We start from the raw sequence: 13241 nt of genomic DNA on the forward strand, positions 1-13241 counted from the left end.
GAATTAAATCTATCTTATGATATTCAGGACGTGAATGTGGTAATCCAGGTGGTAAATCAGCAGCAAAACAATCTTGGAATTGGGCAAGAAATTGTGTATGCCTAGAATGCATCTGTTTTTCTTTAGCTTGAAGTTCATTCACCCATATTAAATAGGATTTGCTACTTTTACGTAATGCACATTTAGCCTGAGTATGAGTAAGCAATGGAAAATTATTGGAAGTGTACATACCATGCAATGTGATTTGTTTTCCTTGAAAATAAATTTTAATTGAATGCATAGAATAATCTATATCAGGATTATATTGATGACGCCAGGGCATTCCTAAGATAATGTCAATAGACTACAAAGGTACAACTAAGAAATTTCTTCGTTTAGTATAATCACCAATTTTAATTTCTAAATTATGCACCTCTTGTATTCCATTATATCTTGTACCTAAGAATGCAGCCTTGATGCGATAATGTGTAGAAACAGTGTGTAAATTCAATTCTTTGACTAATTTTGCAGAAATAAAGTCATGTGTGCTCCCATCATCATGTAAAATAGTCTTTTCTTTACCATGCACAAAACATTTCATTGTTAATAAGGAATGGGGAGTTGGCATACCTGGCAAAGTATCAGAAGTAGTACCAATGTCATCATCGTCTTCCGTAAAGTCCGACATTTCCTCACGTTCTTCATCTTCGATTGCTCCCAGATAATTGATATGGATGGATGGCTTTTTAGATTGACAATTGGCTGCTAGATGTCCAGGTTGATGACATTTGTAACAAACTATGGGTTTTACTTTGGATACATTATTGGTAATGGCAGGAAGTTTAAGAATGTTGGGATTTGACAGTGGGGATGGCTTAGGGTTTGGATTTGTGTTTGATGGCAAGGCAGGTGGTCGTGTCCAAGATTTATGGAATGAAGATAAAAGGAAACAACTTTGATTGAATCTTCAAAAATTTGAATTGAATTGTTTGGAACCATAATTACCATTAGTTGGAAATTGTTGTGGTCGCTTGTCTCGTCCGCGAATTTTGTCTTCAGTGTCATGGGCCAAGGAAATTGCATCTTCAAGGGTTGTTGGCTTGAACATATTGACTTCCGCATGGAAATGTCCAAGTAGGCCAAACATAAACTTGCGTTTATGAGTTGCTTCAGGTACATCTTCGAGCATACGTAGTTGCAATAGAGCATTCTAGAAACGTTCAGTGTATTGGGAAATAGGTCACGATCCCTTTGTTGTAGAAGATCCCATTGCTTGATGGCTTTTTCGTGGAATTGAGGAGTAAGAAAATTCTGCAAAAACTTCTTTTGGAAAGTCTCCCAGGTAGTGGGACAATCAACACTTTTGCAGACCACAGTCCACCATAAGGATTGTCGGTCAACTAAATGGTTAGTGACACAATTAATTTTGTCTTTCTCAGCATATGTTTCTTCATGGAAGTAATCATCAAATTGATTGATAAAAGCAAGAATAGTCTTTCCATCACGTGATCCATTGAAAGTACGAAATTTGAAGTTTCTTTTACTTATCTTTGTTTCTTTCTGAATAGATTGGGCTTCAAGTGTTGCATCGATGGTACGCCATATAAGATCTTCAGGCTGCGATCCATCTTGGTTGGTGGTAGATCGTTGCAGATTGGCCAATTGAGCTTGCAAAGCTTGTTGGGCTCTTCGTTCCTCTTGTAACTGCATCATAATCAAATCCAACTTTTGCTTCATTGTTGGTTCGGGTAAATCACCTTCAGCCATAAGATCGTCCATGTTTTGATCAGTTATCCTGCAAAATTCCAAAAGACCTCACACACTCAAAACCTTGTTAACGCGATGAGCGTAGCTCAAAGGCGGGTTTACAAGGCTTGTATATTTTTTTAAAAAGTTTGGCTTTTATAGTATCTTTCCTTTACGATTACGGAATTTGTTGTCACAACCGTCGTCCAAGAAAATAATTATGCGTATAGACTGCGTATTGATTGCATATAGTCTGGGTGTGAACTTCTGCTTTTGCTGAAACTGGTTCAGCAAGACTGCAAGTGTGAACAGAGACTTCTTGAGAGTAGTAAAGTGATTCGTATGCTACTGAGTATGAACTACCTCTAAGGTAGTTGTTGAAGAAGACTTTAATGACCTTTGTGACTTGGGTAACCTAGAGAACTTAGAGTTTAAAGCTTTGTTGACTAAGCGTGATTTTCGTGGACTTCAATATCTTTTCGCCAACATCGACGACGGCCAGTTCATACTGCCGCCACAGGCGCAGAAATTCATTTAATAAAGCTTTTTAATAAGCTTCTTGTAAAGCTTAATAAGCTTATTCTTAAAGCTTTGAAGCTATGGAGGAGAATTCTTATCTATTCTTCCACGACTTGATGAAGGAACTATCCGCGTGGTCCTTCGCCTACAGAGGCCGGTCCCTCGCGATCTGAGTGTACAGGAGGGGATTCTTGATTGCCAGGCACACGCTGGTATCGACCGTTTGCCACGAGACTGACTGTAGAGCTCGATTGTTCCAGGAGCTCCGCCTTCGTGCGAGATGATAAGCGATTGAAAGCTCTCAATCTCAGCTTCGCTCTAATACCATTGGTGCACATATCGATCGCCGTATGCGCACGTAGTGAGCATCAGAAGGTCCCCAAGAACAAAAAAACTCTACATTTTACACAAAAACCAATGAAGAAAGCTTGCACGACATGAACAAGAGACTAATTGGGTGCAATCTCCCCCCATGCCTTGTGTGAGCGCTCCACAAAGCATGTATTTTATATATTATTCATCTTCAAGCTCAAATAATAGCCCAATTTACAAAATAGCATGCTTTAGCTTTTGTGCAACTAAAGAATTAAAGTTATTGGCCGCCCAAGAAGTCAAGTGGTACTCAAATACAATGTTCAGTATAAATATTTAAATCGTGAGCCCATGCACATACAAAAATAATAAATAAATATCAAGTGTTTTAATAAATAAGCACGACAAAATATGGGCGCCGTGCCTAAGATACACACCCATAAAAAATTGATGATAATTTGAATACACGCTATCCTCCAATGCTTCCCACTGCCACTGCTGCTTGCTCTACACATCAACTGAAGCATTCACAATTGTTAGAAAAATAATACAATTAAACCAACAAAAGTGAATACCTAGCAGTCTTCAGCTACAAAAATAAATTGGTTAGAAATCAATCCTAACCTTAATTTATTAGGAGTGCGCACTCTAAACTCATAAACGTTTATTAATTTAAATATGTATTTTGCGGAATCACCCGCTATGGAATCACCCACTTACACATTAAATTAACAAAACGCCCGAAAAGGATAAGCATCCCCATCGACTTCTTGCACAAAGAATCCACTTTGTGTATGAGCCCTGGTAATAATAAAATTTTACGGAATCCACCACAAAACCTCACGGAATCCACCGTGGAATATGCCTCCTGGCATTAGAGATAGAGGTCCAGTCTTCATCATCCACCATCTCTCCCTTCCTTCATCCACTATCAAGATCAGCTTACAACTTGAGTTACCTTCCCTCTATTGGATCTAAGAAAATCAACCTTACTTATTCACTATCTCCACTTTGCCCTCTACTACCATCAATTTTTAGCTCTATGATGGCTTCATTTTCATTGTCATAATCAAACCCTATAATTCTCCCATTTTGTATGCCATACATTAGGACAATTCATGACTAAGAACTAGTCCTTTATCATTGCATCATACCAATTATGATTCATGCAAGGTATCCTCTCTTATACATCAACTAGTTGCAAAATCTAGTCATTTCCACCAATAATTCTAGTCCTTTTCTCCCCTGTCTTCAAAATTGACTTTCCATTGAATAGAGCATGGCTAAAACAAGACATTATCAAGCTTAAAATTTGGAAAATGATCTATCCAAGTTAGCCCCCAAATCCTATCTCAAATCAACCCATTTTTGTCTCTCTTGCAATTCGACATCATCTTCTACCCATATACAAGGGTTATATCAAAATCAACCAAGGGATCTAGCAATGGGTAAAGCACATGTAAGACTCAAGAGCTCCATGGATGCATGGATGAATTCAAGTATGTGTACTCAATCAACTAGAAAACTATTAAATCACCTAAGGGATAGGTTCTTCCCTTCTCATTCATTTGTGTATTATACCACTATGATTGCAAGGAAATTAGACAAGTACTACAATCGATTTCAATACATGAGTGTTCAATCTAGGAGAGGACTAGGTAATGCATAGGGAAAGGGATATGAATAGCATTAAGCATAGGTTCTATGATAGGAATGTGTGTATCATGGTAGAAAATATATGCAAGTATTAGCAACAAAAATGTGGATGGATGCTTGAAATCCATATATTCTGAATGTGTGAAAAAAAAAAACCCTTTCACAAAATGATCGACTATATGAGTGGTAGATCCTTGTAAATGAAGAATGGTAGATCCTTGTAAATGAAGAATGTATACATCTCCATTTCTGATGAAGTCAGACCTTTCTCTAGTGTGTTTACTATACAAACTGCCATCAATGATTTTGTGGAGAAAACACAACTAACTATTTATTATCATTGACTTTTCATGCACTTGATTTTGACCATGATTAGTTATGCAAACTCTATGCATGTAGGATTATTAATTGGATCTAATCATGAATGCGCAATTTATCTAACTCATTATCCATACTCTAAACATTTCTTGCAAGAGACTAAATCTCTTAGTGAACATTATAGCAACTAAGCATATCAATTTTTTTTCAAGGACAACTTACATTTCAATTGTCTAGGCACACATTAAACCCCTTATACAAAAAGAACACAAATATTAGAGAAAGAAATGAAGGCATGCATACATAATTGTATTTATGTAGAGAAAGGTTGCTAAACCATAGCCATGAAACATCTTATGCCCAATGTATACATGTACAAAGAAGGGAAACACATTTGTACATGGATGAATTTATTAGGCATTTCCTTCTACAAAAAAAGTGGTGTATTATGGAAAGCAACAAAAAATGGAGATGACTACATCCCATTTATCTACAAAAACTTATATGAGTAAATGAGAATATGATCAATGGTAGCCTAAACATTCTAATTGATAGTCTCATATAATAGATAAGGGAAGAATTTTACTCATAAATGGATGCAAAGGCTACATCAACTTGATTGGATTACCTACTCTAGTGAGAGGGGTGCATATATGAATCAATTTATATGATTTGAAAGGAATCTTTGAATTAATTTTGTGTCATGCCAAGGAATTGGATGTAAAGGGCTTGCTTGAGAAAGCTGTTTTTATAAGAAAAATAGTGTGTTAGAATGTGTGGCTAAAGAAAACCAAAGAATGCCTTGGGCATGCTGTGTGGAAAGTGGGTGGATACATCCCCATGATGTACCCTATGGATTAATAGACCTAATTTATTGGATAGCTTTCCAATATGAATTAGTAGACCTAGTTTATTAGATAGCTTTCCAATATGAATTGTGATAGTTTATACAATAGAATAAGATGATAAAACCGTAGACAACTTATTTTAGGGAAATGGGGTGGTAAAGTACTACTCCTTGAGATTGTAGAAGCATCTACCATTGTCTAGGAAGCAACTACCACTATCTATGAACCAAGTGCAAGTTGATCACATTCGTGTAGAAACCTTTCAACCCCAAGGGTACAATGTTTCCTAAATTAGAAAGCCAAGGTCCATCATATATTGCTCGGCAAGTCAAATCTAAGGTACATCTGCCATACAAGGTAGTTTAGAGACTGAATGGTTTCTAGGACAACTGTCAATGGATCATCTATGCTTTTAAATTGGGTCATCACACATGGCACTAGAGTAAAAGCTAAATGAAAAGAAAAGATGACACAAACTTGTGTTACTACTTGATTGATAATATTGTTTTGACCTTGTTTTGGAATTAAAAATTGATGGTGACTTTTAGGAATATATTGGGAAATCAAAATGCTTAAAGAAGTTGAGACCCAATGCTTGGTAACAGTTATGTAGTGGAAGTGTACTGGGCCTAGAATAATCCACAAGGCCCAATAATGAAATAAACTTGCCGTTGAAAAATGGACATCCCAATTTCTCTTGAGATTAGGAAATCTCATTTTCTTTGAGGAGGAGAGGATGTAACATCTCCACATTACTTTACTAGGTTCTACATACTTTTGTAGTAGTATTTTTTTCTCTCTATGGAAACTTACCCTTGCAATAATATCTATAACTAAATTAATATATTTCCCCAGGTTTAGTTGATAACCTTCTAGTGAAAAACAATAATATATCTATATAGAAACTCTTAGTCTTGGGTCTTGTGCATATACCATAGGAATCAAACCTTAGAATTTAGTTATCTTTAGAAACTCAATTTCATTATTAAAAATAACAAGTTCTTACATCATCATAGGAACACTATTTTGAGTGTGGGTGGGTGTAACATGTGAAAGATGGCTTGTGAAATATCCTGTATATGAAACATTAGGCAATTTACGAACACTTCTATCATAAATTATGTCAAGTTAATACATCAAGATGAAAATTAGTTTACATGGTAAAAAAGAGTGCATGAGAGCTAATCAATTAGAGCACATGAAAGTAATATCAAAAGAGAGATCTAACTCCTTACCTGCTTGCCATTTGTCATTCATTCTTATCCCATCATGTAGGGAATCCTCCTTTAGCCCTCACCCCTCATGAAAAGTGTCATGACACCCTTGCTCCTCTTGCTTCCATTCTTTCTCCTTCCCCATCTCCATACATTATCCCTCTCATGGGAGAGAGAGAGAGAGAGAGAGAGAGAGAGAGAGAGAGAGAGAGAGAGAGAGAGAGAGAGAGAGAGAGAGAGAGAGAGAGAGAGAGAGAGAGAGAGAGAGAGAGAGAGAGGTTAATACTTCATTAGCACCATCTCTTTATTCTTTCAAACATATCAAGATTAGGTTCCAATTGGAGTTGAATATTCCCCTCTTCCCATTGACTATCTCCATTTTAACCCTGTATCATTACTAAATTTTAACTTGATCATTGCTTCCTCCTCATCACACCATGAGATCAATTTTTTCTCACATTGTTTGTACCATAAATCTGACTATTGTCAACCCAAAATAGATTCTTTATCAATCCAAATCATACTTCATGTGGCTCATGCAAATTGGCCTCTCTTGAATCTCTAGTATTTGGAAAATCTAGTGGTTCATGCAAGTCATCCTCTCTTGAAACTTCAGTACTTAATCAACTCAATGAGTACTCCTTTATTAGGCTCAGCGGGAGGCCTGGAATGGGACAATGAAGGCTCTTAGTGGTTTGTAAGCTCAAGTTGCCTACGACTCAACTATATCTCACTGGCTTCGCTTACACTCTTACTTTGAACTAGCTAAGCTTCCTCTCTTACTCCTCATGAAAGTAAGAATCAAAGAGATCCAAGGGTATAGTGGACTCACCTACTTACCTTCTCCATGTTGTAGTCTAAGATGCATGCATGGTGATCTCATGACCCAAGTGTGGCTCCTCAAGCCATTGCATCACCTTCGTCATATGTGCAAAACCATTTCTCCAATGGTAAGAGAAGAAGATAAAGAAGAAGAATGTGAAGAAGAGGATGGATAATATCATCTCCCAATTAGTCATTCACACACTCTCCCTCGCACATTCCCTCTCACTCAACATGTTGTCCTTCAAGCTATGGAAGCAAGCTCGAAGTAAGATAGAAAGAAGAGAGATGCAAGCAATGAAGATTGAGCTTCACCCTCAGAAGTCTCTCTTTCAACTCACTCACACTCTCTCCTTCTCAAAGAAATGGGGGCACAAGCAAGTAGACAAGAAGATGGAAGAGTGGACACTCAAAAGTTGCACAAACAAGAATGAGCTCCTTATTTAGTTTTCTACATTATATACATTAGGGGTTAGGAGCCTCACTTAGCTTAAGCACTCTCTACCATTTTCCATTTGTAAATAGTCCATTTTCTTTTAGCATGCACATTAGCCTATATGGATATGGTTTAAGAAAAAGCAAATAGAGAATACTCACAACCTTTGCATTCGCTATGGAACTTCTAATGTAATCTTTAGGTAATAGTAAAATTTGCACAAGAGTGGGCTCAAATCTCATTTAATTTTTATGAAAGATTACATTAAGCTCTTTAGATCTCTCTAAATTTCCTTGACTAGTTGGTCTTTTGTAGGGGTTAACATTTATCCCCTCACTAGTGAATTGCCAATTCCATGGCATGCTCTATTGGTGTGGTATGGTAGTCTTCAAAGGGTTTAGATATTGGATGTGCATGAAATTTGATGGATGAAAGGATAATGGTATAGAGTAGCTTTCTAATGAAGAATCTAGGTTGTTAGAGTTGATGATCACCACATTTGGAACAATATGCTCTCCCTCAAGGTGTTTCTACCTAATAGGAGATGGTTGATGTACAAGTGCAAATAGGAGATGGTGGGTCTAACACCAACTCACCAAAGATCATTGGATATGTCCCACAATACACAATCTAGTTGGTGAAAGGGTGGGTGGTGTAGTGCACTCTAGTGTGATAAGGCTGCCAATAAAGCCTAGGGCATCTTTCCCTTGAGGTGCCCTTAATTTGGCAATGGGGAAAGTAGGCTATAGGATTAGAGATGGATCGAGATGACTAGGTACCTTGAACTTGAGGACCCCTAGGTGTAGTTTTATGGGTGAACCTATTCTTAGTTGGAGCTTTTCTTTTTCTTTTTTTGTTCTTGCTATTTTCTTTTCTTTTTCTCTTTTCTCTTTTCTTCATTGTTCTTGAATATAAAGAAAATGAAGTATGTCTTAGGGAGTGGCAAGAGGGTTCATGATAGGTAACTTGAATTCAACAAGTAACCTTTGAGACATTCCCCCAGTGGAATAGATGGCTCTAAAAAAATGTGTGGGTACACTAAGCAAACCTTGTGTCAGCCATATAATCCTATCTCTCTTATTTCTACAAGCATTAGCAAATGTCATTGCATTTCATTGGTCCAACCACTTCCTTCTAACATTAGAGGCAATTTTAATTAGGGTTTTCATGGATCAAGTGGGTTGGATCCTCCTAAACTTGGCTGTTAACCCTAGTGCAAAGAAAGTGAAAGAAAATCAAAAGACACAGGGCAAAGTGAGAAAGGGCAGCCCAATGAAAACCTAGGAGGAAAAAGGCAAAAAGAGTAGGAGTAACTTTAAAAGTCCAGGGCAAGTGCAAAAAAGGGAGAGGCACCATAAATATAAAAACACACCATAAATTGCTGTAAAAGAGTGCAAGCCTCCCTCCTATACAATTTGTACATAGGTGAGGGAACAATATAAATAGGAAGGGAATAGGGTAAGAGAACCTAGGCTAAAATGGCTGGTCATGTAAAAAAGGGATGGGTACCTGAGGAGGAGGTAGGTTATGTATAAAAGGCAAAAAGTGAATGAACAAGCTCATTCTTATGTGTGGCCAAAACTAGCTCTCTTCTTCTTCTTATTGCCTGAGAGAGGGAGTGTGAGGGAGTGAGTGTGTGACGGTGAGGGACCTTGGTGGAGAAGCTCTCCATCTTCTCCTCTTTTCCTGGTGTGTAAATTGGATGCCGGATGCGTACTAGCGAGCACTAGAAGGTCCCCAAGAACAAAAGAACTCTACTTAAGCTCAAAAAGTAAGAAGATAGATTTGCACGACATGAAGAAAAGAGAAAAATTGGGTACAATCTTCCCCATGCCTTGTGTGAGCGCTTCACAAGGCATGTATTTATAAATTTATTCATCTCAAAGCTCAAAAATAGCCCAATTTTACAATTAGCATGCTTTGGCTTTTGTGTTTGCTTTTGTCCAAATAAAGAATAAAGCGGTTGGGCGGCCCAAAAGTCGGGCTGTACCCAAATACAATGTCTAATAATGAAATATTTAAACCCAGCGTCCATGTGCATACAAAATAATAAATATTTATCAAGCGCTTCAATAAATAAGCACACCTAAATAAATATTAGCGCCACACCTTTAATGATAAGACACGCATCCATAAAAATGATAATTTCTTCTAGGTAATCTGGATACACGCTATCGCCCAGTGCTTCCCAACGCCACCGCTGCCTGCTCTACACATCAAACAACTGAAGCATTCACAATTATTAGAGAATAATAAAATTAAATTGAAAAAGGTGAATACCTAGCAGTCTTCGACTACAAAATAAATAAATAGGTTGGAACTCTGTCCTAACCTTAATTTAATACGAGTGTACTCTAAACTCATAAATGTCCATTAATTTAAATATATATTTTGCGGAATCACCCACCATAGAATCATCCACGTGCACATTAAATTAACATGACACCCAAAAAGGACAAGGGTCCCCGTGAACTTCTTGCACAAGGAATCTACCTTGTGTACGAGCCCCGACAAATAAATATAGTTTTATGGAATCTATTGCAAAACCTCATGAAATCCACCGTGGAATGTGCCTCCTGGCATCATACCCACGGGGTGGGATAGCAATTGTCCTCAATTGCTATTAGCTCAATGTGAAGGGAGCACTGAGGGATAAGCACTTTGGTCATAGGCGTGCATCCATTGGGCCTCTTCAACATGATGATTTTTAAACTTAACCAAATATCTAGAGTATCTACGGCCAGTTCTAGTCATCATAAAGTCAGTGTCTAGAATAGTTTCAGATTCAAGGATTTCAATTTCTTCTTCTAACAAAGGAGGGCTTTCATAGACAAGATGAACATGTGATTGGTCTCTAAAAGGTTGTAACAAACTGATATGAAAAGTATTGTGTATTTTCTAGTGTTGGGGCAGTTCTAATTTAAATGTACTGTCGTTGATCTTGTGAATGATCTTGAAAGGTCCATAAAATCTAGCAACTAACTTAACAACAGGGTGTCTCTCAACACTTTGCAATCTTCTTTTTTCAATGTGTAACCAAACATAATCATCAATTTTGAAACTCATAGCTTTTCTTTTATTGTTAGCTTGTTTAGTATATGATTGTTGGGCTTTCGCAATCATGTCTTTGACTTCAACAAAAATAGTAGCATGCATATTAGCAATATTATCTGCAGCTTTAACTTTGTTTGACAACGATGTAATAGGTGTAGGCAATTTATATCCATAAATGATTTCAAAAGCTGCTTTTTGTGTAGCTGTATGTGGTGTATTATTGTATCCAAACTGAAGTAAATGCAAGTGTGTATCCCATGTTTGGGGTTTTCAACTTGTGTAGGCACATAAAAGATCTAATATTGTATTGTTAGTAGCTTCTGTTTGCCCATTTGTTTCAGGATTAAATGCATATGAAAAATCAATCTTTGTACCTAAATTAGCCAACAAAGTAGTCCAAAAATTATTGTAAAATCTAGAATCACAATCTGAAATAATAGCTTTTGGTAAACCATGGTTAGTGAAAACCGTCTTAAAAAACAATTGTGCAGCTTGAGATGTAGTTAATGTTTTTTTGCATGGAATGAAATATGCTTGTTTGCTAAATCGATCTACAATAGTCCAAATCATATCATGATTAACTTGGATGTTAGGCAAACTAATATAAAATCCATTGAAATATGTTCCCATGGTCGTTCACGAATTGGTAAAGGCATAATAAACCATATTGCTTACCATGGTGTCGCTTAACTCTTTGACAAATTAAACACTCAGATACAAAGTTAGAAACATCCGATTCCATATGTGGCCAGTAAAAATCTTCAGTCAATGTTCTTAAAGTAGAAATAATACCAAAAGAAAATGTAAGAATACCTAGGTAAGGGTTTACCATGCAATTACATAAATATCTTTAAAATATATATATCTAAATCATTTTTTGAACAAAATTATGTAGAATGTTTAATCTAACTAATTTATCTAAGGGTAATTTATGAGCATATTTTTAAATATATTTGACTACTAACTGTGGTGCTAAAATAAAATCTAATTACATGTCAAGAATAATAAGACTTTAATATAAATATCTAAATTTATTATTCTATTAAAGATTTAACAAAAATTAGTTAATTTTAGATAATTATTTTAAAAAATAGAATATAGATTCTTGAACTTAGTATAATATCAGGGCTTAGTAACAGGTAGGCATAAGGTGTCAATAATTTTATTATATATATATAGTAATGCTAAAATTTAAGAATATTAAAAAATAATTATCTATAATAAATAAAATTTATATATAAATAATAGGTGTCTACATATAAATTTAAGGTAAAGGTTACTAAATTTACAAAAGAAAATTTCTATAAATAAATAAATGTATAAATTTATCATTAACAAAGCATATGTAAAATAGTTAGCATGGTATTGGATCAAAAAGATATGTGTATTTATATATTTACTTATATACACATATATATAATATACCAAATTTTAGAATAAATTATCATAAGTAAAATTTCATTTAATTTATTAACTAAGATCTCAATGTAAATAATAACATGCTAATGTAGAATACTAAACAAAAGTTGTGTAAAATTAAAAAGCGTAACCTAGATTTGATTGAGAATCCGTCGCTCATCCTCTAGTCATGTGTGAATAAGACCACCACGAACTTGCTTTGTTTATTGATCTTGCTTTTTTCGCAGTACGGCAATTGATGAAGGTCTTCTTCCAACAAATACTTCGTGCGTGTAGACTGTGTATAACAATCTGCTTGTTGGAAATTGTCTCAGCCAAAGTGCAAGTACGAATAGAGACTTGTTGAAGGTGGAAAACGTGTTCGGGGTTGGTTTTGTGTGAACTTCCACTATACAGGAGATTTAAGAGTAAAATCCTTAAGCTTTATTCTAAGCTTAAAACCTTAAGCTTAAGATTTTTAATAAAAAGCTTAATGAAATCGTAAGTCAATGAGTAGGACATTGGTATGTTAACACCGGATTCAACAGCAGTCAGTACGTCCTGCCGCCCCGCAGACGTCTGAATTTAAAAGGTTAAGCCTTTTTTTCTTTAAGCTTAAAGTTTAAGCTTTGACAATTCAAAGAAAACCGAGTTTCTGTCTGAGAGAGGAAAAAAATGTATTCTAAAGGAGCTTCCCGAGTGGTCCTTTATGATCCAATATCATAGCAAGGGGTTCTTCACTGCCAGGAACACGTTGGTATTGAGAGTTCGTCGCGAGATTGATTGTAGAGCCCATTCATTCTAGGAGTTTCGCCTTTGCACGAGATGGTAAGCGATTGGAAGCCCTTGATCTCAGCTTTGTGCTCTGATACCACTGATGTGCAAATCAGATGTTGGATGTGTATGTAGCGAGCGCCGGAAGGTCCCCAATAACAAAAG

This window comes from Lygodium microphyllum, chromosome 7 (assembly GCF_053477565.2).
Source record: "Lygodium microphyllum isolate KBCC chromosome 7, Lygodium_microphyllum_v1.1.10, whole genome shotgun sequence".
NCBI classification, from domain to species: Eukaryota; Viridiplantae; Streptophyta; class Polypodiopsida; order Schizaeales; family Lygodiaceae; genus Lygodium; species Lygodium microphyllum.